We start from the raw sequence: 27,586 nt of genomic DNA on the forward strand, positions 1-27,586 counted from the left end.
ATGACAAAACCAAATTTACACAATATCTTTCTACAAATCCAGGCCTACTAAGGATAATAGTTGGAAAACTCCAATACAAGAAGGGAAACTACACTCTAGAAAAAGCAAGAAAGTGATTTCCTTGCACCGAAACCAAAAGAAGAGAGACACACAAACATAATTACATCTCTAACAACAAAAATACTAGGATAAACAATCACTATTACTTAATATTTCTTAACATCAATGAACACAATTTCCAAGTTAAAGGATATAGACTAACAGACTGGATATGTAAAGAGGACCCAGCATTTTGCTGCATAGAAGAAACATAACTCAGAGACAAAGACACAAACTACTTCAGAGTCAAAAGCTGGAAAACAACTTTCCAAGCAAATGGTCTGAAGAAACAGGCAGAAGTAGCCATTCTTATACCAAATGAAATATACTTTCAACCAAAAGTTATCAAAAAGATAAGGAGTGAAACTTCATATTTGTCAAAGGAAAAATGCACCAAGATGAACTCCCAATCATAAATAACTATGCTCCAAATACAACGGCACCTACATTCATAAAAGAAACCTTCCTAAAGCTCAAATCACATGTTGCACCTCATCCAAAAATACAAGGAGATTTCAACACGGAACTCTCATCAATTGACACATCATGGAAATGAAAATAAAAAACGACATAGAGAATCTAACAAGTTATGAACCAAATGGACTTAACAAATATTTACAGAACATTTCTTCCTAAAACAAAAGGATAAACCTATTTCATAGCACCTTCTCCAAAATTGATCATTTAATGGGCCACAAAACCAGGCCTCATCAGATACAAGAAGATAAGAAATATTCCCATTCATCCTATCAGATCACCACAGACTAAGGCTTGTCTTCAATAAGAACAAAAATGATAGGTATCCCACATATACATGGAAGTTGAACAATGCACTACTCAATGAAAACTTGGCCAATGAAGAAATAAAGAAAGAAATTAAAGACTTCTTAGAATTTGAGGTAAATGAAAATAAAACATACTCAAAATTATGGGACACAATGAAAGCGGTACTAAGAGGAAACCTCATATCTCTGACTGCCTGTAAAACAAAACAAAACAAAACAAAAACAAAAACAAAAACACAAGAGAGAATGTATGTCAGCAGCTTGATAGCACACCTAAAATCTCTAGAACAAAATGAAAAAAAAAATAAACCCAAGAGGAGTAGAAGGCAGGAAATAATCAAACTTAGGGCTGAAATCAACCAAGTAGAAACAAAAAGGATTATACAAAGAATCAACAAAACCGAGAGCTGGTTCTTTGTGAAAAGCAACAAGATAGATAAACCCTTAGCCAGACTAGACAAAGCTGCCTACTTTCTCCCTACTTATTCAACATAGTATATGAAGTCCTAGCCAGAGTCATCAGACAGAGAAAGGAGGTCAAAAGGATACAAATTTGAAGGGAAGATGTCAAAATATCACTATTTGAAGATGATATGATACTGTACTTGAGTGACCCCAAAAGTTCCAACAAAGAACTACTAAACCTGAAAAACAACTTCAGCAAAGTGTCAGGGTAGAAAATTAGCTCAAACAAATCAGTAGCCTTCCTCTACTCAAAGGATAAACAGGCTCAGAAAGAAATTCAGCAAATGACACCCTTCACAATAGTCGCAAATAATATAAAATATCTTGGTGTGACTTTAAGCAAGCAAGTGAAAGATCTATGTGACAAGACATTCAAGTCTCTGAAGAAAGAAATTGAGGAAGATCTCAAAAAATGGAAAGATCTTCCATGCTCATGAATTGGCAGGATTAATATAGTAAAGATGGCCATTTTGCCAAAAGAAATCTACATATTCAATGCAATCCCCATCAAAATCCCCATTCAATTCTGTACAGAGATATAAAGAGCGATTTGTAAATTCAGTTGGAATAACAAAAATCCAGGATAGTGAAAGCTATACTCAACAACAAAAGACCTTCTGAGGGAACCACCATCCTGACTTCATGGAGTATTAGAGATCAATAGTCTAAAAACTGTATGGTATTTGTACAGACACAGGTAGTTCAGTGGTACAGAACTGAAGACTCAGAAGTGAACACACACATCTATAGTCATTTGATCTTAGACAAAGGTGCCAAAATCATCCAATGGAAGAAAGATAGCATTTTCAACAAATCGTGCTGATTCAACTGGAGGTCAGAATGTAGAAGAATGCAGATCGATCCATGCTTATCACCCTGTACAAAGCTTAAGTTCAAGTGGATCAAGGACCTCCACATCAAACCAGATACACTCAAGCTAATAGAACAAAACATGGGGAAGAACCTCCACCAATGGTTCATGCTCTAAGAACAAAAATCAACAAATAGAACCTCATGATACTGCAAAGCTTCTGTAATGCAAAAGACACTGTCATTAGGACAAAATGGAAACCAAAAGAATGGGAAAAGATCTTTACCAATCCTACATCTGATAGAGGGCTAATATTCAACATATACAGAGAACGCAAGAAGTTAGACTTCAGGGAGCCAAATAACCCTACTAAATATTGGGGTACAGAGCTAAACAAAACATTCTTAGCTTAGGATTATCGAATGGCCAAGAAGCACCTAAAGAAATGTTCAACATTCTCAGTCATCTGTGAAATGCAAATAAAAGAAACCTGAGTTTCCACCTCACACCAGTCTGAATGGCTAACATAAAAAATTCGGGTGACAGCAGATACTGGCAAGGACGTGTAGAAAGACGAACACTGCTCCTTTGTTGTTGGGATTTCAAACTGTTACAACCACTCTGGAAATCAGTCTGGAGGTTCCTCAGAATGTTGGACATTCCAATACCTGAGGACCCAGCTATACCTCTCTTGGGCATAGACCCAAATGATGCTCCAGCATACAACAAAGACACATGCTCCACTACGTTCATATTATTTATAATGCCCAGAAGCCGGAAAGAACCCAGATGCCCTTGAATAAAGGAATGGATGCAAAAAAATGTGATAAATCTACACAATGAAGTCCTATTCAGCTACCAAAAACAATGACCTCATAAAATACATAGCAAATAGAATGGATCAGAAAATATCATCCTGAATGAGGTAACCCAATCACAGAAAAACACACATGGTAAGCACTCATTGATAATTGGATATTAGCCAAAGAGCTCAGATTACCCAGGATGCAATCCACAGACCACAAGAAGCACAAGAAGGATGAACAAAATGCAGATGATTCGACTCTCTTAAAATCGGAAAAAAAGTATCCATAGGAAGGGATATGGAAGCAAAGTTTAGAACAGTGACTCAAGGAATAGCCATTCAGAGCCTCACCCACATGTGGCCCATATATATTCAGCCACCAAAACTAAATAAGATTGATGAAGCTAGAAAATGCATGCCGAAAGGGACCAGATATAGATCTTTCCTGAGAGACAGATCCAGAGCATTCCAATACAGAGGTAAATGCTAGCAGCAAACCACTGAACTGAGAACAGGACTACCTGGGAGGGAATTAGAGGAAGTATTGAAAGAGTTGAAGAAGCTCACAACCCCATAAAAACAACAATGCCAACCAACCAGAGCTTTCAGGGACAAAACCACTACCGAAAGACTATACATGAACTGACTCAGGGCTCCAACTGCATATGTAGCAGAGAATAGCCTTGTTGGGGCACCAGTGGAAGGGGAAGCCCTTGGTCCTGCCCAAGTTGGACCCAAGTGCAGGGGAATATGGGGGGTGAGTAAGGGGGATGTATAGTGGGAATACCCATATGGGAGAGGGATATGGGAGGGAATGGGGGCTTATGGGCAGGAGACTGGGAAGGAGAATAACATTTGAAATGTAAGTAAACAAATATATCTAATAAAAAATTCTCAAACAGATCAGTAGCCTTCCTCTACTCAAAGGATAAATCTGCTGAAAAAGAAATTAGGGAAATGACACCCTTCACAATAATCCCAAATAATATAAAATAACTTGATGTGAATCTAACCAAGTAAGTGAAAGTTCTGTATTATAAGAACTTCAAGTCTCTGAAAAATGAAATTTAAGAAGATTCAGAAGATGGAAAGACCTCACATGATCATGCATTGGCAGGATGAATATAGTAAAAATGGCCATTTTGCCAAAAGCAATCTACAGATCCAATGCAATCCCAACCAAAATTCCACCTCAATTCTTCATAAAGTTGGAAAGAGCAATCTGCAAGTTCATTTGGAATAACAAAAAAACCTAGGATATCACAGACTATCCTCAACAAAAAGAACTTCTCGGGGAATCACCATCCCCGATATCAAGCAGTATTACAGAGTAATAGTAACAAAAACAGTATGGCATTGATACAGAGACGGACAGGCAGATCAGTGGAATAGAACTGAAAAGCCAGAAATGAACCCACATATCTATGGTCACTTGATCTTTGACAAAGCTAAAACCATCCACTTGGGGGAAAAAAAGAGAGCATTTTCAACAAATGGTGCTGGTTCAACTGGAGGTCAGAATGTAGAAAAATGCAAGTTGCCCCATTCTTTTTACCCTCTACAAAGCTTAAGTCCAAGTAGATCAAGGACCTCCACATCAAACATCAACAAAACAGATACAATCAAACTAATAGAAGAAAAAGTGGGGAAGAGAGTCGATCACATGGGAATTGTGGAAAATTTCCTGAACAAAACACCAATGGCTTATGCCCTAAGATCAAGAATCAACAAATGGTACTTCACAAAACTGCAAAGTTTCTCTAAGGCAAAGGACACTGTCATTAGGACACAATGATAACCAATGGATTGGGAAAAGATCTTTACCAATCATACATCCAATAGAGGGCTAATATCGAAAATATACAAAGAACTCAAGAAATTAGACTGCAGAGCACCAAATAACCTTATTAAAAGTGGGCACAGAGCTAAGCAAAGAATTCTCAGCTGGGGAAGATCAAATATCTGAGAAATGCCTAACGAAATGCTCAACATCCTTAGTCATCAGGAATATGCAAATCAAACCAACTCTGAGATTCCACCTGATACCAGTCAGAATGGCTAAGATAAAAACAGTGTACAAGAGATGATTACAAGATTTGGAGAAAGAGGAACAATCCTCCATTGTTGGTGGGATTGCAAACTGGTATGACCACTCTAGAAATCAGTCTGAATTTTCCTCAGAAAATTGAATATTGCACACTACCTGATGACCCTGCTATATCTCTCCTGGGCATATACATGCCCAAAAGATGCTCCAATATACAAGAAAGACATATGCTCCACTATGTTCATATCAGCCTTATTTATAATATCCAGAACCTGGAATGAACCCAGATGTCCTTACACAGAGGAATGGATACACAAAATGTGGTACATCTACACAATGGAGTACTACTCAGCTATCAAAAACAATGACTTTATGAAATTCATAGGCAAATAGAATAGAATAGAAAATATCATGCTGAGTGAGGTAACACAATCACAGAAAAACACACTGTATGCACTCACTGATAACTGGATATTAGCCCAAAACTTCAAAATACACAAGATACAATACACATACCACATGAAGCTCAAGAAGAAAGATGACCAAAGTGCAGATGCTTCATTCCTTGTTAAAAGTGGGGGATAGTGATAGGAGGGGAGATGGAGGCAAAGTTTGGAGCAGAGACTGACAGAACGGCTCTTCAGAGCCTGCCCCACATGTGGCATATATATATACATACATACATACACACACAGCCACCAAAACTAGATAACATTGATGAACCTAAGAAGTGAATGTTGACGGGAAGTGGATACACATCTTTCCTGAGAGACAGAGACAGAGCATGTCAAATAGAGGCCAATGCTAATGGCAAACCACTGAACTGAGAATGGGACCTCCTTTGGAGGAATAAGAGAATGAATTGAAAGAGCTGAAGGGGCTTGCAACACCATAAGAACAATGCCAATCAACAAGAGTTTCCAGGGACTAAACCACTATCCAAAGAATATACATGAACTTACCCATGGCTCCAGCTGCATACATAGCAGAGGATGGCCTTATTGGGCAACAAGGAAGGAGCAGCCCTTAATCCTGCCAAGATTGGAAACCCAGTGTATGGGAATGTTGAGGAGGAAGTGTGGTAAATGGGGAAGGGAATACCCTTGTAGAAGAAAAGGAGGGGGTGGGATAGGGGGCTTATGACTGGGAAATTGAGAAAGGGAACAACATTTGAAATGTAAATAATTGTCCAATAAAAGAAAAAAAAACTATGAAGTCTGTCGAGTGACCAATACATATGCTACTAAAAGTCAACACTGTGTTCAATACTGAAGCACTAAGCTGGGAATATATCAGGAAATGGACTCATAGAGAAAACATCAGGAAAATTAATATGCAAATATCTGCTGTATTTATAGATACCTTTTCAGGACGGACTGAGACTTTCCCACATAAACTGGACACTGTGCAGATGGTACCAAAGAAAATACTAAAATTCTTACAAGGTATGGGTTTTCTAAGCTTATAGGCTTTGACAATGGACCTATAGTTATATCCCAGTTAAGTCAGAGATTAGCTGATATTCTGGAGATTGAGTGGAATCTTCATTGTGCTTATAGGCTCCAGAGTTCAGGGTAAATTCAGAAGATAAAAAGAACCCTCAAAAATGATTAACTAAATTAACTTCAAAGACTGCATGTGGCTGGGTGACTCTTCTCCCCTTAATCCTTTATAGAGTACAGAATTCCCCATACCAGATGGCACTCACCCCTTGGAAAGTTATGTTTGGTTCACCTACTGACAGAACTTATTACAGAAACAGACTATTATAGACTATTGTGAATTACTATATGAATTTGATAGTGTTCACTAGTACACGTTTAGTCTAAACTTCCTGCTTTTCATAAAACAGGTCCAGCTCTGAAGCTCTACCAACTTTGGCCAGGAAATAGGGCCCTAGTCAACAGACACTGCCAGGGGTCGCTAGAGCCCCCTTGAAGTGGTTCCTGTGCTACAGAGTTACAGTGTGGGTGCATGTTCCATTCCAGTAGAACAACACCCTGGTAAGCAGGAGGAGAAATCTGCCTCAGAACTTCTTCCTGTCTCCCAATGGTGGATCCCTACCCATTCTCCAGGGACACCGCAAAGACATAGCCATGTTATTAACTTTTCCATAAAGCCTCAGGAAGTCCATGATTGGGCCTTCTAGTCGTAAGGGAAAGGGAGGGATGAGAGGCCAAATAAATTCAGACTCTATTTTAGACAATGTTACCTGAGTTTGAACTTAGGTAAAGTTCCAACAAAACTTGAGTCTAGCTCTGATCTCTAGGCTAAACCAGGAAAGACCTGCATTTCCTGGTTACACCTCTAACTAGAGCTGTGTTCCAAGTTATTCCTCTACCAAATCTGCACTTGCACCTTACAAGCCCAACTCCTGCCTATTAACATGCATAGGGAAGCAGAAATTAAGTTTATAATATGACTCCCATTACCAATCAATTACGTTAAAGGCCAAGGTAGTTTTCCAATTAGATCCAATTAGATGATTTCACACTCACCCCCTTCTTGCTGCGTATTATAAAGCCTTACCCCAATAGATAATTCAGGGCTACTGTCTCTACTGAAAACCTTCCTGAGAGTCAGTGGTGAGCTGGGGGGCAAGAAGTAAGGCAAATAGAACAGAGATCCTGCTTATTGTTGTATCCAATGAGCTTCTCTGTGTGCTTTCTTGGGGGGGGGCAGTGGGTTGGTGATCACAATTCACTAACATTTCCCCAGCACTACAGTTCTCTTAGATATGACTGATGTTTAATAAATTTATAAATATAATCATTCATAGAATTGATTCATTCTAGAAAGATATAAATTATCTACATCTTCATTTGGTAATATAATTGATCACTTCTACCAACAGAAGCAAACTGTAAAAATGTCAGTGAACCCCAAGGCCAGTTCCTTTCCAAAAAACATATCACAAAAAATTATGACAACTGCATAATTGTTTAGAGGATATTTGTCTTTCCATCTTAGGACTGAGACCTTAGTACTCATCCAAATACTAAGAGGAGGCAAGTGTACAGACTCCCTGATTAGCTCTGATACTGAGCTCCTGAAATCATTACATCATTCTCACATCAAACAACTGCTACATGTCATGGAGACCAGGAGGAAATCCTACCTGGTTGTGGAACATGAAGTAAAGTTAATCCTTCTGAAACCTGTTCTTAAATGTGGGTGTCTGGAGGAGGAGGGGGAGGCACTACATATGATATTTAGTCAACTCTGTATGGCTATCTAACCTTTACATATCCACCATTTTTCCAGGTGAGTTATTAAGCATCAAAACATCTCAGTAGCTTAGAAGGGGGGCATTAAACTTAGTTATTTCAGTGTGGGGAAAAGAGTCACCTCTGAGGAAAAGGTCAAGAGTATCAATGGAACCTCTGAATACTTTTCTCCTGAGATGTTCAAGAGCAAAGGGGGGCTTCCCTCTGACAATGCAGAACTTGTTTTGATCCTCCACTTTTTAGAGACTGGGCAACAACCATTCATAGAGGCAGAAAATTCAAAGATCAAAAGCCAGATTATTAATGGAAGCCAACTTGCATGTCAGATCACCTCTTCGAAGAACTTAAAGACATAATGATGTCTTTAACTGTACATAGAATCCTATAAAGTCATATAATTCTTGGCCTTATTATCCACCCATTGCTTGGATATGATAGAGACACAACAAAGATTTCCTCAGACATAATACCTAGAGAACCCTGATCCCAAACAAGCAGTAGAATTTTTTTAGTGGTTTACTGAACCTAAAAATTCACAGATGCTTTTAAGCAAAAAAGATATGACTGTTTAACGGCAAACAATTAATTAAAGAGTAGAAGTTTACCTGGCAGTGTAAAAGTAACTACAAGAAAGGCCAGAGCTGTACAATTACACACAAAAAAATCTCACTACTTCCTGTTGCCTCTGCAGGGAAACAGTGTCTTTCCTTTCAAATCTTCTTTTCACCAACTCTTCCAGAGCTGCCTGGAGATGAGAGAAAATGGCATGAGGAAACACTGTGCCTTCCAATCTTTCATACTTTAAAAAGAATGTCTAAGGCAGAAGCTTCCCATAGGATGGACATTAGTCTAGCCTGAGGAACAGGAGATCCTGAGAGACAGAGAACAGCAGCACCAGCTCCAAGGATTCACTGATATGAGCACATTTGCAAAGTATTCATCTTCACAAACATCAGATATGGACAAAACCCAAGATGTGTCCACTCATAGCTAAGAACCTAGACACAAGCACATCCCCCTTTGTAGAAGGATCACTTTATTTTCCAGGGAAATAACCAAGAGTAAGAGCACAAGCATAAAAGACTCCAAAGTTAGCAGACCATGCTCCAAGAAACACACCCTCTGGAGCCATTCCAGGGTTAGAACCAGGGTTTGTATTAGACTGAATATTGCACCCCAGAAAAGCTGTGGAGTTAACATTTGGAAGCACTTCCCACTGAGATCTGGAACCTTGGAGTGCTGTTCTATACGAACTCCTTATCCCCATTCACAGTCAAAGAAAATTCAAAGAATAAATGGAAGATTTCATCCTGAAATCTTGTACTCCCATTTCACCTATCATCACTTCACCAAATAGACACTGGTGATATACTTAATTCATGATAGAGAATATCAAAAAGAGCACCACAATAATGGAAGGCCTAGCACAGATGTAGATGCACCAAGCTGAAGACAAAAAACCCTTACTAGAAATCCAGAGGGAACCAGATTACAAATCTGAATGACATATAATTTACATGGCATTAGTATGAGATACAGGGTATCAAATATGCTTCAAAACAAGAAAAATGCATGGCAACATATTTAACAATAATAAGAATTTCATCTGCCATTGAAAATTTTAACACACTGTGGGGAGGGAACAAAGACACCTGTAAAACCTCTCAACCTTTCTTGGTCTGTACAGAGGTTAACCAGTGTTTCTCCAGTTGCCATAATATCTAGGGACCCTCTGCTTGAGCAGTTAGGAGACAAGAAAAAGCCTGTATGAGATAGAGGGTGCCTATTACCTCATGTACACTGAAAAGGGTAGTCCTAAAAGAGATCTGGCCCCATCAATGATTTATGACTCATCTCAAAAATAGGACTTGCAGAGAGACTGAGTGGAGCACAAGCTTGGAGTAATTTTTATCAACCAGCCGGTAATCAAATATTTCCACCTATGCTATTACCACTGATAGCACTAAGAACCCAAGCACAATCATGGTTTCCTTGATGTATTGGAGTAAGGGCACAAGCATAGAATCCACAAAAGACAACAGCCCATCCTGAAGAGAAAGAGATGCTCAGGAGCACCTCTGGTGCCAGTTCAAGGGGGTGAATCAGACAGAATACTTTGTGCCACACATACACAGTATCACACAATCTGAAGGGCTTCTCACTGATATCTGCAGCCTTGGAGTGGTCCTCTGCTTTTGAGGGATAAGTTTTCTTATTTAAGGGAGACAGAAAGTTCAAATAAGAATATAGAATTTGTTCTTTGTGTGAGCAACTCATCCTTTCTTCCAAGACCTTCACAACATTTTAGCTCAACAATCATCAAAGCATAGTACAACTGTGGATGTCTCCTGATGTAGACTCATCAAAGGTTTCTGCACAAGAAATCCAGATGGACCCTACCAAAGGTAGCATCAGAAACATTTCAATAGGCTTGATAATACAGGATGTCAAACACATTGTGAAATGCCAAAACCACAAACAGGTAATGACAACTTAACTTAATTCTGTAAATAAAATCCTCTTGATAGAGCAAATTTGAGCACAATAAAGGACAGAGTAGTACAATGTCACATTCACAACCTCACCACCTTCTTCTAATTCTAAGGAGGAGAACCACTCCCCTTTCCTTTCTCCCTTCTTGTTGCCCAGTCTACCTGAGCTGCCTGGACATGAGAGGAAAAGGCTCTAAGAGGGACAGAATTCTTCTTCCAACCTGCCTTTTCTGAGCAAATCTAAAGACAGATAATATGCTGAAACTTGTATCCCAGATCACCTCTCCTGCTAGCACAAAGATATGCTTAAACATTTAATGACAGTGGATGTCAAAGTGATGCCCAAATTCAATAAAGTCATGGCACACCTCTAGCTGAGCCTTGACCAAGAGACATCAAGATTTTTGTCAGAGTAATTCTCCAAGAAACATCACTACCCATTATTGGAAATACTGTCAATGGCTTATTGAATACCGGATATCAAAGCATGCAAGTAACACATTTACCACCATGCAATTCAACATACTTAATCATGAGTCACAAGTCCATCTGGCAGGACAAATTTGGCTGCTCTAGAGTACAGGTACAACCTCGCAATACTCCTCTGTCTTTAAATAGCGTAACCAGGGTCACTGTGCTTCCTGTCTTATTTGAACAGGAGTTTCCAATATGAAACATTCCCACCATCACCGGCAGGAGCGTGGACATATTCTAAAACTCAGGAACACAAATTGCACGGTGACTGAGATCATCATGGGTTCCAAGGTTTTATTCTCACCAAGCACATTTTCACAAACGTCTAGTAGGAACAAATCCAAGATGTCGTCACTGATAGTGCTCAGAACCTAGACACAAAGTGATCCTCCTAGGATGCACAGTATCTTTTCTAGTGAGAAAGGCTTTTCTTGTGAGTGCACAAGCATGGACGTCTCATCACCCCATCCTGCAAGGAATCAGACTCAGGACCACCTGTGATGGCTGTGCCAGGGTGTGTCTTACAGTGAGTTACCCCTGGTTCAGTAACACATAGCATCAAAGGCTTTCCATTGACCTGTGGAACATTTGAAAGGTCCTCTAGATTTCTGTGCTGAGGCACATCCCATTCAGAATGTCAGAGAATCCTAAGATCAAGTGGCAGAAATTTTCCTGAATTTTGTCTCCTTGATAACCTCTCTCCAGAGATAAATTCTATTTAATCAATTATTGACTTTATATGACACAAAGAGGCCCACAGATATTCAGGTCTAGGCATCCCCATGGCTCAGCCATGAAGAAGACACATCACCAAAGTTCTCACAAGGAATATCAAGGGAATAAAAGCCCAACTCATTAAAAAATTTTTTCATGAAATACCAAAAACAGAATACAAAACATGGCTCAAGACCATGTAATGGCAACGTATTTGATCATGAATGAGAAATTCACCCAGCACCAGTGGAAATTAGACCATATTTTGGTGCATGGTAGAAAAATAACTTCTGAACTGCCTCTCAAATTGTGTCACTCTCTAAAAGTACCATCCAATATAAAACCTAACTCACATCATGGACACATGTTTCACCTCAGGAACACAACTTGAAGAAAGGGTAAGACAATAATGGATTACAAAGATTAATTATCAAAAAGCACATCTTCACAAAATTCAAATATGAACAAATCCAAGATGTGAGCCCTAAAAGCTCTCAGATTCAGACGCAATAATATTATCCTAAAATATATGAATTGTATTTTTGCAACAAAGATTCTCAGGGTGACATCCCAAGCATAGAAGTCGCAGATGTCAATAGGCCATCTTCCAGAGATCAGACTCCCAAGATTTCTATGGCAACAGGAGCATGGAGTGCCTAAGAATGAATATTGTACCCTAGAAGGTTTCAGAAGCAGAAAGAATGAAAGGCTTCCCAATGACATCCTGAGGCTTTGTGTGAACCTGCCATTTAATGACTGAGCTGCTCCCATTGAAAGAGATGGAGCACTCAACAATTAAATGGCTACTTTTGTCCAGAAATGCATTTATCCCTGATCACCTCTGTCAAAACTGAAAGTTCTAAATAATGATATTGAGTCAGATGCCACAAAGAGACCAAACATCAAAGAAATAATGGCATACCAATGGCTGTGCTATAATGAAGAAACACCAATAAGGGGTTCAGAAAAAGTCTCAAGAGAGAGATTGAGACAACTCTAATGCCAAAAATATTGTTTTAATTGGGTACCAAAATCTGGAGATGATTCAATCTTGAGAACACACAAAGGCATGATCATGTAATTAATAAATATTTGATAATGAAGAAAACATTGTGGCTAAATTTTAACCTCAAGGGTCTGCCTGATAGGCAGTGTGGTATATCCATCACACCTGACTTTGTATACATTTGCTGGGGACCTGAACTTGGGGCTCATGCTTGACTAGAAGTGACTTTGGAAGGCAGCTATGCTCACCACTATACCACCATATGAACAACAACGCCAAGCAACCAGAGCTTCCAGGGACTAAGCCACTACCCAAAGACTATACATGGACTGACCCTGGGCTCCAATCTCATAGGTAGCAATGAATAGCCTGGTAAGAGCACCAGTGGAAGGGGAAGCCCTTGGTCCTGCCGGGACTGAACCCCCCCAGTAAACGTGATTTTTAGGTGGAGGGCGGTAATGGGGGGAGGAAGGGGAGGGAACACCCATAGAGAAGGGGAGGGGGAGGGGTTAGGAGGATGTTGGCCCAGAAACCAGGAAGGGGAATAACAGTCTAAATGTAAATAAGAAATACTCAAGTTAATAAAGATAAAAAATAAATAAATAAAAACTTATTTCAACATAATAAAGGCCATATGTGAAAAGCCTACAGCCCATGCAATAATTAGTGGGGGAAGTGAAAAGCCCACTCCCTCAGCATGCCCTTAAAGATGAGGCTCCACTCTGGCCACATCAGTTCAGTATGGGACTGGAAGCCTTAGCCAAAGCAAGTAGGAAGAAAAAGAAAGAAAACCCATACACATTAAAGAAAGTCAGTATAGCTCTTTCTGCTGATAACATGATTACATACATAAAAAATATGTACACTGTTCATGAAAATTCACAGAGACACAGGCACACATGTGCAAAGTATGCATGCAGTTAGAAATAATAAATGCATGCATTAAAGCTACAGGGTATAGAGGATGAAGAGAAAACATAATGGTCACAATTAATTTACTGCTCTTACAGTAGTCTCAGAACCTGTATCAGGCAGTTAATGCTGCCTGTTACTCTAGTATCAGAGGATCTGAGGCTCTTTGGACTCAGTTGACATGCACACTCATGGTGCACATGAACTAGGACAGGTGGACACATAATTTTTAAATAAAAAAAGAAATATCCAAGTTAATAAAGGTGACAAAAAAAAAGAGACTTTGGTGACTGACTGACATCCTTAGTCATTTATTGAGGATTCGCTTTCCCACGTATATTCTTTAAGACATTTCTATTATAATTTTGCTTCCTATTTTGTCTTTATTCATCTTTGAAATTTGCATATTAAGGGCTTCTTGGAGGGTATGTGGATGCCATCATTCCCTTCTACTAAAGGGAGTAGACTGAGAATCAAATGTTATCATTGCTCTTTAAGCCTTGGGGAGAATTCATGGTGATTGCATTTAGCCTTGGATATCTTTTCTGAGGATACATGTTTTGGTTTTGCTATTAGAGGTATTCTCCCTTGTATTTATCTGCATAAGCATTTTCTATCATCTTGGTTCAATTTCAGTAGATCCAATGTGCCTATAAACTTAGTTTTTTCAAACTGAGAAGAGTCTCAACTATAAAATCTTTGTCCAAGGATTTCCCTAGATTCAGTGACATCTGATGCAACATCATCATTTCTTAGAAATGATTGAAATCAGTGTCTATTCTAGTTAATGGACACCTTGGCTAAAGTGACAAGTTGTTGTGCTATAATTGGCCTGTTTTCCCCTTCGCTTTCCCTTTCTTGATTTCCTGCTATGATCCTTCTTCATTCTTACCACTGTTTGTCCTTGATTTGTTCTTCTATTCCTAAGCACTTCAACTTTATTTTAACAGGTAATTTAAGTGTGTCTAACTGTTAATGTTAGGATTTATATCTATGAACATTCCAAGAAATGACTTATTCTGTGTAGATACCAATTCCCTAACATCAATATTTGCTGTTGCTACTTTTCGTGTCATTTCACAAAAGCAAACTCTGATGCTGATATGGGAACTCAAGGCCAGTTCCTCTAAAGAGTACATTTTAACAAAAAGGCACCCTAGATTCAGGGCACTTTGTGTTTCCATCCTTTCACTGACTACTTGGTGGCCATCAATATTCTGAAAAGTGACACATGTCCAGGTGCCTTGATTAACTCTCAGCTTGAGCTCCTGAAAGCATTGCATCATCCTCACATCACACAACTCCTGTGGCCATGGAGACAAGGACAAAATCCTCCCTGGTTGTGTAATATGCAGCATAGGGAACTCTGCTGAAATAGATCACTGCAGGTTCATATCTAGAGGAAAAGACCCATCCTTTCTTTACAGAAATTACTTTGGCTTCCATAGCTTTGCATAGCCACCATATTGCCCAGTGACATAGTGACCATGAAAACATCTCAGTAGATTAGAAAGGGCTCATTAAAGTCAGTGATATTGGCTTGGGAAAAAAGACTCTCCTCTGGAAATAAAAAGGTCACAAGCTTCATAGTAGCAGTGGATACCATTCTCCCAAGGTGTTGGGGCACACATAGTCTGAAGGGCTTCCCTTCACATGTTGGGCGCTGTATTGATACTATACTATTCAGTAAAGGACATCTAGCCTATCAGAAAGAGAATTCAAAATCAAAAGGTCATGTTTACTGAATACAAACTTCTATGCCTGATCACCTCTCCCAAGAGCTTAAGGCTTCCTAATAACTGAAGATAAAAATCACATACAGTTCTTGTGATTCTGGCAGTTTTGGTACATCCACTCATCAATGAATGTCCATGATGAAGACACAATAAGAATTTCCTCAGAAGAAATTCAAAAGGAACAAAGACCCCCTACCCAGAAATAGAAATTATTTAATGGGATACTGCATAAAGGAAGTCAGAAAAAATTTTAAAGCAAAGTTCAACCATGTTATAGAAAATATCTCATTAAAAAAATTGATTACATGTGTCAATGTGACCAAAGTAAACTGTAAAATTGTACTATGACATGCAGAAAAAATCTCAGTCTCCCTCTGCTTCTGAGGAGGATACCAGTGCCCTCTCTCCTTCATACTTTCACTCCATCCACACTTGTCAAGCATCACACATGAAAGGAAATACATGAGGGCAGAGTGTGCCTTCTACTTTATCTTCCCTGAAGAACAACTTCACAAACAAATGCTACCCTACAGCTTAAACACTATCCTCACCTCAGGGATAAGAGTTCCTAAGAAACTGAGAGCAGCATCAACTTTAAGGATTCACTCCCATGAGGCATGCTTTTCAGAGTTTTCCTCTTCACAAATTTCAATCATGAAAAAAAAACATTATGTGATCACTCAGAGCTCAAAGAACCTAGAAAAAAGCACATTCTCCTTCACAGAGATATTGGGTCCTTTTCAGGGAAGATGCCTACAGGAAGAACACGAGCACACAGCCCTCCCCTCAAAAGTGAGAATATTGTCCAATGAGTCATAACCTCTTGGAACTTCCTGTGTTAGAACCAGTTTGTGTAGAACAGAATATTGTGTCCCTGAGGTGCTTACAAGCACACAAGCTTGAGGTCTATTAGTGTCCCATTCAGTGAGACAGAATTGAATGACTAAATGGTAGATACCTTCATGAAACTTAAACCCCTCATCACGTATTGCAAGAGATTGAATATCTACATAATCAATAAATTGCAGAGGATGCCAGAAGAGGTTCATAATACAAGAAGTTCTGGCACACCTGTATCTACACCAAGCTGAAGACATATGAAGAAGATCCACAGAAAATATCTGGAAGGAACCAGACCTGGAATTATAAATATTTTAAATGCAGTGCAAAATACAGGGTATCCAATATGCTTTAAAACAACAAAATACGTGGAACCATTTAATCCTATGTAAGGGATTGATTTGTCAATGAATATTTGAACACAATAGATGCAGGGAAAAAAGACAAGTGAAATCTCCCAAATTCCCTCTGCTTCTAAAGAGGTGAACCAGTGTGTTTATACTTTCCACTCCTCCTACTCAGCCTATGCTAAAGAGGACATTGCCAGACAAAGGCTGACCCCAGCACTTAAGACTTGTCACAAAACAGGACTCACAGAGAGACTTGATGGATCACGAGCTCTAAGGAATTATTATCAGCAAGCACATATTTACTGACTTCAAACGATGACCACTAACAGAACAAAGAACCTAGGCCAAACACAGGCTCCTCCAAGCATTAAGTCACTTTTCTAGTGAAGATGTCCAGAGTAAGAGCACAAGCCTAGAATCCTCAGAGACAGCAGCTCTGGTGGAAGTGTGGGGATAAGGAGGAAGGCTGTGCTACACAGTGGTCAGGAGCACAATGTGAAGGGCTTCCCATAATACCCTGCACCTTGAAGAGATCCTCTGCCCCTTAGTGACAATGAATTTATACTTACAGAGACAGAAAATTCAAATGACATTTCTCATCCATGAACAAAATTTATTGTTTGTTAAAAAAATATTCTCTCAATAAACTCTACTAAGAGCTTGAAAATCCACTTAATCACATACTAACAGTGAAGCCACAAAGAAAGCAACAATCATCACAAAATGACACACCTGTGGATGCCGCAGGATGTAAAATCATCAAAGTTTTTTTCAGAAAAAAAATCCGTGGGGACCTTGCCCAAAGGTAGCATTAGAATTATTTATAATGTGGTATGGAATACAAAAGATCGCAGGCCCTATAGAGTAACGATGCCATGTAATGAAAACCTACTTAATCCTGAAAATGGAGTCCTTATTGGTAGCACAAATTTGACCACAATAAAGGTCAAGGCATTATAATGAAACATTCATGAACTCTCCAAACTCCTCTGCTTCTAAGGAGCAGAATTCGAACTAGAACATTTACAAGTTGAGTCTTGGAGTGGTCCTGTAAGGTATAGTGAGCAGTCACAGCACAGCCAGAAAGAATTTAAGAATCCAAGGTCAGACATTTTCCTGAGGCCTGTGTCCTGGATCATTTCCCCCAAAGCTTATACATATAGTTCAGCGAATACTAATAGTAGTGAATGCCACAAAGTATCCCCACTCATGGGTGATTTAGACCCATGCATGATGTACATTCATCAAAGAGCTCCTCAGTCAAAATTTTAATGGAAGCAGATCTCAATGTTGCCTTCAAAATGTTTTTGATGGTTTATATGAAGAAGTAATTAAAGGATGCTTTAAACCAACAAAAATACAACTATGCAATGACTTGTTATTTAATTATAAATAAGAAGTCCACATGGCAAAGGAAACTAAAATAGAGGGCATGGTTGCATGTTATCCAACAACCTCCCAACCTTCCTCTGCCTGAAAAGGAGGAAGATTGCCCCTCCCTTCAAACTTTCGCCTTGACCATCTACTTGATCTGTCTGGAGAGAAAAGACTGAAGAAAATGTAGTGTACCTCCAACACTGCTTTCTGAAGAGGAAATTTCCCATAAACATTGTACACTAGGAGGTCCATATGCTTCAGTTCAGGAAGAGAACTTGGAGAGGGACTGAGATCAGTATCTGCTCCAGGGATTATAATCATTAAGCATGTCTTCACAAATCATGACTATTACAGGTTTGCATGGACAACACTCAGAATATAGACCCAAGCCCATGCTCCTTGTGTTTCTTTTCCAGCAAGAAAGCCCGTGATGTGATCCCAGCTTACATCACTTAGAGGACAGCTGCCATCCTCCTGAAAACAGACCCTCCGGACCATCTCAGTTAGCAGTGTGCCAAGATCTATTTTGGTATCCCATAAGGAAGCAAGAAGAAAGTGTCCCATCAATCTAAATTTAAAATAACTACACAGCTTGTGTTATTGCCTTTCCATGCATAAAACAAAGCAAAGCAAAACAAAACAAAACAAACCCCCAGCAACTTTTAATTAGAAGTAAAATCCTGGCAGCTAATAAGGGAAGTCGTGGAGAAACCAGCTAACACATGTAGGTAGGATGGTAATTACACCCTTTTCTACTCAATCATGTATGCTTTGAATACTGTATTCTTCACATAAATATTTACTAAGACACATATACAGGTGGTGTGGATAATATATCAGGATGATTCACTGATAGACTCCAGGGCAATGTCAGGGCAGGGAGAAGGGAAGGGGTGGTGGGTGGGGGGATATCCTTATAGAAGCAGGGGGATGGGAGATTGAATGGGGGGTTATGGACATGACACCAGGAAATGAGATTACATTTGACATGAAAATAAAAAATCCCCCACAAAAAATCCCAAAAACAAAACAAAACCAAAAACCCAAAATGATCAATCACATCCTTACTCCTACTAGGAGTCCTGAAATATTTGTTCTAGATGTAGTAAGTAGAGGATGGTAGCCTTAGAGTTTTGAAGGATGGAGGAAAATGGTGGTGAAGGAAACAGTGGATCACTTAGGAGGAATCAGACAGAGGACCAAATCCAACTCAGATCCAGCACAGGCAGAGCAGAAGTCAGGCATATTTCTATTAAGAAACCCTTTCATGTGTCTGTGTCAAATTTTGTAGGAGGCGCTATGGTCCCTGGAGCTGATACCACAGTCTGGAGAGCACCTTCCTGAGGATGCAAATAGTCACAGGAGAGGAGAGAGTGGGTAGAAATATTGGTGGGAAACATATATGGTCGCCTCTTTTGACTGTGGGGCTTTGCTCCGGGTAGGTCATGGTGATTTGTCACATTTTGTCATTGAAAGACCCAGGTACATTCAAGTAGATCGAGCTCCGAAGAATTTTCTCCCTCCTAGAACACACATCTAGTACAATTATTTTGTATATTTTCCACAGGAATCACAACCCTTCATTCACCTTGCAATTAAGTGTCCTTGCTCCTGCTGCTGCTCCTGGTGCTGTGGCTGCTACTGCTATATTGTTGTGTCCAGTGTACTGTGAATGACCAGGTGTTTTCATCACACAGATATGAACTTTCCAAAAGTCCATGCTAGAGATACTGAAAATCATCAACAACAACACACAGTATTGTCAAAGCCTGAGCCCAGCCTCAAAATCAAGGCCAGGGATATGGCTGACTCTGTACAGGATACCCTGAGTGGAAGAGAGGCAGTCAGGTGTTGCTCCCTGGCTCAGGCCAATGGCAATGGTTGGCCAAGTACAAGCGGTGGACAACACAACACTTTGTTTCTTACTGAAAACCCATGTTTTCAGGTCTCCTCGAATGAAGAGGCTCCTGTACGCTCACAAGTAAGGCCAGGTTGAGATACTCACAAGTGCATGAACTAAGAGAAACAAGATAAAGACAAATGGATGCTGACTCCTGGAATACCCACCCTTGGCTCGGACCCTTTGTGGTAAATAAGTGTCTTTGCCAGTTTGCTGACCTTCCTCACTGAAGGTGATGCCTCCCTGTCCTGGCAGGAGCCAAGTGAGAGTGGAGTTCTGCTCAAGTCTCCTCTATCCATCACCTCACCTGCTCTGTGGGCATTGAGACTCCTCTGCTTTTCCTATAGCACTAAACCTGGGAAGGGACACCAGTTCCTCAATAAGAGGATGTGAAACGGCTACCATATGAAAGGGCCAAACATACATGAAACTGATGGAGACTCTGTGTGTGATTTATATGGGTGTGCTCTAGAGCAGTGACTTTCATCAATTAATGCTGAACTGAACCATGATGCAGAGTAACATGGAGCTCTGTGAATTGAGGTAAGACTGGTCTATCGAGCAAGCTCCAATCTAACCAAAGCTAAAGATGACTGCATGTCGAATAATTGTAATTATAGTAATTATATTGCAAAACATATAGAACTGCTTTCCATTAAAATTAGCCATGAAAATAATCATCACCTGTAAAAAGGGCTGGAATTCTTTGAAAGTCACTCTAATATCAATAGGCAGATGATAGATTAAGGACAGGGAGAAATGTAATATTGTGATCTAAAGATAAAAATGTTAACATTTGCAATCTGCCCATGCAAAATTTTTTGTTCTCTAACTGTAGTAGCTAAATAAATGTATTAATAATGCAGTCGTAGAGCCAGAATACAGCAAATACAGATGCGAATGCCAGCAGCAAACCACTGAACTGAGAATAGGTCCCCCGTTGAAGGAATCAGAGAAAGAACTGGAAGAGCTTGAAGGTGCTCGAGACCCCAAAAGTACAACAATGTCAAGCAACCAGAGCTTCCAGGGACTAAGCCACTACCTAAAGACTATACATGGACTGACCCTGGACTCTGACCCCATAGGTAGCAATGAATATCCTAGTAAGAGCACCAGTGGAAGGGGAAGCCCTGGGTCCTGCTAAGACTGAACCCCCAGTGAACTAGTCTATGGGGGGAGGGCGGCAATGGGGGGAGGGTTGGGAGGGGAACACCCATAAGGAAGGGGAGGGGGGAGGGTGATGTTTGTCCGGAAACCGGGAAAGGGAATAACACTTGAAATGTATATAAGAAATACTCAAGTTAATAAAAAAAAAAATAATGCAGTCGTAGGACTATGAGTAATGAGAATGTGTGTGTGTGTGTGTGTGTGTGTGTGTGTGTGTGTGTGTGTGTGTGTGTTTTCAAGGCGTTCCTCCTGCCTCTGGGCTTTGTTTCCCCAGTTTATTCACACCTGTCTGCCACTGCTCTATAGGCAGTGGACCTAGGAGAATGGAGCCCTAGATAAGGTATATGAAAGTCTTATGCTAAAGCCATCTTCATTCAAAGCCTCATATTATATATACGTGTGTGTGTATATATATACATATATATTTACACACACATATATAGACACATTACTCTGAAATTAAACATATAATACTCCTGAGTTCAAGTTGTGTACAATCACAAGAACACAAGCACTAGCTACAAGGTGCCAAATTATGTTTTTCCATAAAGGCATATAAAGGGTCATTTAAAAACTTAATTAAATTACACCAGCAAGCAAAAATGAGCAATCTGAAGTAAACTCATTGCTATCCAAAACACCAGAGAGGATCATGAAAACACTGTCTATGGACAATTTGGTATCTTGAAGAAACTTTGATCCCAAGGCTTTTTGTCTGGATTTTTAGGAATATTCTCACAAGCACTCAGAAGTCTTCTCACAGGACTCCATTCCTGGCCCATATCTGATACCTGTCAAAATGATAAAGTAGTTTACAGACACAGAAAAGGAATTAATGGACTCTTAATTCCAGCAGAATAAAAGATATACTATCTAGCTCAAGTTTTTGTCCTGACAGAGTAATGGGTGAAATTTTAAAAAATTGTTTCATTTATTAACAATAAAGATGACTTTGAATGCAGTGACTGTTTAATTGATACAATTTTGCATTTCAAAGAAGCTGTCTGAGGTATGCACAGGGAGTTATAGTCAAGACTATCCCAATAGATGTACTACCCAGAATGTCACACAAAGGGTAGACAAAACAAAGTCCCTCTTCAATAGTAAGGTTCCTTTCTTGAAACGATATTTTCTACATAAGCTAAATGCAACTATTCGCTTGGTACACATACATACACATACTACATATGTGTATGTGTATGTGAATAATATATATGTGTGTGTGTGTGTGTTTGTAATGTTTACACTATATAAACCATCAAAGGAAATCAGGATAGAAATTTAAACAGGGCAGGAACCTGCAGGCTGAAGCTGATGCAGAATTCATGAAAGGGTGTTGCTTACTGGCTTGCTCTACATGGCCTGCTACTACAGAGACATTTTCTCAGTTGTGACACCCTTCTCTCTGATGACTCTAGCATGTGTGAAGTTGACCCATAACTAGCCAGCACATAACTAGCCTGCACATCCATGTTCCTTAAACCACTTCATCTCCCTGCATAGACTACCAATTTGCCCCAGCAGAATGTGTTACATACAGGCTTTTACTTTCCCTTCCCTTACCTATGGTCCATATGAGCACAGCCAAAAGTTCCTGTGTGTGTACTCTGCAGGGATCTGTAACTCATCCTCTTTTCTCTATGTCTCAGACACAGTGATGTCTGTTCCAGACAGATCACCTGGGAGCATCACAGTCCTCTGTCATGCTGCTGCGGGGTCTCCATAAGAAAACTAAATATAAAAGAGTCATAAGCATGGTAAGGTCAGCTCCCCCAGCAGCAAGTTGTTGTGTAGTTCTTTGCAGGTGACTCTCATTACAGAGCTGTGCTCCTACTGAGAAGGGACATGGAGACAGAATCGTGCCATTTTTATTAAGTGCTAATTATCAGCAAGTGTTTCATCCACCCACAAAGCAGACTCAAGACTGAGAACACAGGGTCCTAATGCATGTAGTTCAGAACACTCCCGAAACCACATCCAATCCCATCACATGTTCTTCTGCTCTAGAATAGTAAATGTGTCCACATTCTTGCCAAAGCTCTTCCTTAGAGAAGATCATGAGAGCCTGTAGGTGACAAGGACAGACAAATCACTTCCACAAACTTAGAGGAGTGACAGAAGGCCAGAGCCATGGGAAGGTGGTAGGTTTCCCATGGCTCCATGTCCCAGACTCGTCTCCACTGCCTTTCTAAGTACTGTGTCTCTTCCTAGCACTCATGCCCTCTCTGCCTTTTGTGTTCACTGTGTGGAGCAAGGACCAAGTCACCAGGCTCCCAAAGCCTTTCCACACACATCTGCATGATGGACTGCAGTAGAAGTAAAGGATCAGTCCTGACAGGGGCAGGATGTCAGAACACAATACGACTCCAGCAGATGCTCTGACTGCCTCTCTGTCCCAGCCACACTACTTTGAGCAATTATTCTGAAAATCATACCTTAGGTAGAAGACAAGAAGTCAAAAATGTTGTCTGGCCACTCTGCTACTGGAATTGTCACAATGCCTTGAGAAAATTGTATCTTTTTTGGACCTTAGATTTCACCACTGTAAAATGAAAGAAAAAAATCCCAAGTGTTAGTTTCATAGCACAAGGTTGTCGGTCTTAGTAGACTTCTTTTCCTGCATCAATCAATGAAAATTAAATGGCACTCTGTTTCTCACCTGCCTGAGATCCTGAGTCAGGGGGCTGGATAGATGGCTCAGCACTGTACACTTCGATTCCCAGTAACCACGTGGGTAGCGAACAATTGTCTGTGCACCTGGGGTTCAGGAGTGATCTCTTGATCTTCTTATTCATCTGTGTTCGTGTGCCCATATCTATCATACCATACAATGATACAAATATATTACACATAATCAAAAGATAAAGCGCCCAGATAAAATTAAAGTCTCATAAAGAAAGAGAAGAAACATCTGGAGTAAAAAGGGTAAGAGTAAAAAGGAGTAAAAAGGGTAAGAACAAGCACTGAAGCATGGTCCTCTGAGGACAACCTCACAGTGGAGGAATCACTGCAGCAGGCATACATCAGGCATACACCCACGACAGGTAATGGTGGAAATGATGCCATTGGGAGCATTGTGAGGGCAGGCTTAAAACTTACTGCTTTTGGACCCATGGCAAATAGGCATGGACTGTATAGTCACATCTTACTCTATTTCATAAATGGGACCTCTTGATAACACTGCTAGCCCCTGATGGCAGTGTGTTTGCAGCCTCTCAGCTAACAGTAAGTTCTTGGTGGCATCATACATGTATGTAGTGACTTCTGTGTTATTACTGCACTGAAGAAGCATGCACATTGTATGCTGGGGTATTGACGTGGTGGCTCAGGCAACCAAGCAACTATCTACATAGTGGTTCATCTGTGGGGTCCTGACCCTTAGCTCTTTAGGACACAGTGAGCTTAAGCCTCTGCCCATGCCCTTCCCAGTGGTCTCACAGACATGATGTATAGAGAACACCATTTCCGTGTTAGCTACCATTAGCAAGTCAGCAAAGTGAGCAAACACTGCAAACAACAAAGCAAAAAACATACAAACAACACAGTTACAAAGAAATATTTCCTCATAAAATCTGTAACTGCCATTTCAGATGCCAAAAGACATCTATTAAAGTGTTGGCACTTGATGTCAACCCCTCCTTTGGGAGGCAAATCTCTGTGAATCCCAAGTCATTCTTATCTTCATAGAAAAAGTTCCAGTGTTTGCCCGGAAACCGGGAAAGGGAATAACACTCGAAATGTATATAAGAAATACTCAAGTTAATAAAAAAATAAAATAAAATAAAATAAAATAAAAAAGTTCCAGTGAGAGTCTGACTCAGAAAACCAAACAAAAAAAAAAGCTTTACCCTTCAGAATGGTATTGTTTCCTTTCTTAAAATATGGAATTCCCTCTAGAACTGTGTATTCTGTGAACATTTATAGATATTTTCCCTCCTTGTGTTTCTCTGTGTTCCCTACTGATCCTCTTTTAACCCTTTTCCTTCTTCCAACTTATACTCTTTTGAGAATTTCTCCCGATGTTTGGCCTGTTTGAAGATTCAAAATATAACAGCCATGAGGATTATACCAAGTGACCTTGTGTGTCTAACACAGGTAGGTACTCCTTCTTCTTTTAACCTTCCTAGAACATGGTAGGCCATTTTAATTCCCCCTGGTGTACATTAAAAGATTGGTCCCATCTTCTAACCAGGTTCCTGATGCTCTAGTTCCTTCTGTAAACAAACATGGAAGATGATCCCTCATTTGTCCTCCACAGATCTCATTGTTACTAGACTGTATGGATTGGTAGTTGGTTACTACTTCCTATTAATATGATATTTTCTTCTCCCAATAGCTATGGTGGTCCTTATTATCATTTGATGCTGTGTATCACAAAAGAAAATACTCAAAACTGACATCAAGTGGGGAAAGATACAGAATTGATAGAACTGAGGTGCAATGAATTCATCTCATTGAACTTAGAATTGTATGGCTATTCTATCAGAGTTTTTAGTTCCCTACTGAAATTTATTCTTTTGGTGTAGGGGGGACACAGATTGTATTATGGTCACCCAGGGAGTCTAGGAGGGTGCCTACCTCAAGATAATTTTCATTGATACACATTAATATTGGACTTTTCATATACAGTTTTGTGATTCAAACCATATATAGACTTGAATGAGCACCACTGTGATCACGAGGAAGAACAGTACCATTATCCCAAATAAATACTGTGACACTCCTTACATCCACTCCTTACTTGACCCTCCTTCCTTAATTGCCACACATGCCTATTTTACCCTTCTCACTGGTCACCATTCATGTGATATCCTTACAGCCCTTCTTTTCAAGGACATCAAAGTACAATAAGACAGTGTCTAAAAGTTTTTACACTGGATATTTTTACTTACATAATGACTTTGAGATTTAATGATTTGTGCATGTGCATGGTATTGTTCCAATGTATGCAGGTGCATGTGGCGGCCCGAGGACACAATCGGGTATTAACTCTGAGGCTTTAGGTGTATTTTTTGCATTTTGTTATCATCATCATCATCATCATCATCATCATCATCATCATATTTATATTCCAAAATTGCCCACCTTTTCTGTCCCTTCTCCACAGGTTCTACACCCCTATCCAGATCCCAGATTGTCAATGTTCCAAACTCCAGGAGGCCAAGAATGAAGAACCCACATGTTTCCCCAAGTTTTATTGATTATAGGGGACATGACTGCTCAGCATGCCAGCACACACAACCACAAAGGAACTGGTAAAGCCTAGGGTTTAGGCTAGGGAGTATAAGACCTTAGACTAATAAAAAAAAAGCCTTGTTCTTTTGGGCATGAATGTTTTTAAGAGAAAAAAGTCTGGCCTCTGTCACCTCCCAGTGTTGCCCAGTGAGTTTCAAGTAAATAGCACTATGACTCAAAGACACCAGGCAACAGATTGGAGATCTTGTGTGAACAGACATACTCAGACAGTCAACTTAATAGTTCTCAATTAACCAAGGGCCAAGGCTAGAATGGAGTCCCCATTACATGCAGAACAACCAGCATCCAACTTTTCTGGATTCCATGACAATGATTTTCATGGTGGGAAATTCATTTTTCTAGCATGTGGACGACTGGGATTACATAAAACTTTTCATTTTAATTACTGTACATCCAGGTTATACATACTTACAGATACAGGTTAGGACTTCCCAATCCAAGTTTACTACTGAAGTTTTCTATTTCCACTGCTACACCTTGAGTATTCTTTTTGCAGCAGAAGAAATAATCTATATGAAAGTACAAAACAAGTAAATTATGTAAATAGCTTAAAATGAATTGTTTAAATAATCTGACACTTTAGGAGTAAGAATGGTTCCTCCTATTGATAAAAACTAACTTTCATTCTTAGTCAATGACCAGAACAAAGACCAAAAGATTATGCACAATCCCTGACCCTCTCTCCTAGCAAGGCATACTCTGGGACTCTACACTTTTAATTCATGGATGCTTGGAGCACAAGGAACAGCTCCTCTCAATGTCTGAACTTTACATATATGTCCTCATCCTGGGAGACAGAAAGCTGCCTGCAGAGTAAGTTCCTAACATTCACTGATATGAGCACCAAATATCCTAACAGACTAGATACATAAAGAAAACCCGGCATTTTACTCCATACAGGAAACACAGCTCAGAGAAAGACAGACACTACCTCAGAGTAACAGGCTGGGAAACAACTTTCCAAGCAAATGGTCCCAAGAAACAAGCTGGAGTAGCCATTCCAATGTCGAAAAAGATCAAACTTCAACCAAAAGTCATCAAAAAAATAAAGGACACTTCATATTCATCAAAGGAAAAAGTCCACCAAGATGAACTTTCAATCCTAAATATCTATGTTCCAAAT

General features: G+C 39.8%; 1 long non-coding RNA gene across 4 annotated transcripts in view; it reads right to left on the bottom strand.

Moving 5' to 3' along the window:
• Nucleotides 1-2,974: 2,974 nt before the first annotated feature.
• The window catches only part of LOC102555661 (uncharacterized), a 40,630-nt gene continuing 16,018 nt past the window's right edge, over nucleotides 2,975-27,586 (bottom strand). For all 4 annotated transcript variants that reach the window (XR_591776.4, XR_352717.5, XR_001837319.3 and 1 more), the window contains 5 exons: nucleotides 26,876-26,972; nucleotides 23,867-24,022; nucleotides 23,643-23,749; nucleotides 22,771-22,938; nucleotides 2,975-21,998 (listed from right to left, as the gene is read on the bottom strand). This is a non-coding gene — a long non-coding RNA (uncharacterized LOC102555661). The remainder of the gene's footprint in view (nucleotides 21,999-22,770; nucleotides 22,939-23,642; nucleotides 23,750-23,866; nucleotides 24,023-26,875; nucleotides 26,973-27,586) is intronic.

This window comes from Rattus norvegicus, chromosome 3, assembly GCF_036323735.1.
Source record: "Rattus norvegicus strain BN/NHsdMcwi chromosome 3, GRCr8, whole genome shotgun sequence".
NCBI lineage: Eukaryota > Metazoa > Chordata > Mammalia > Rodentia > Muridae > Rattus > Rattus norvegicus.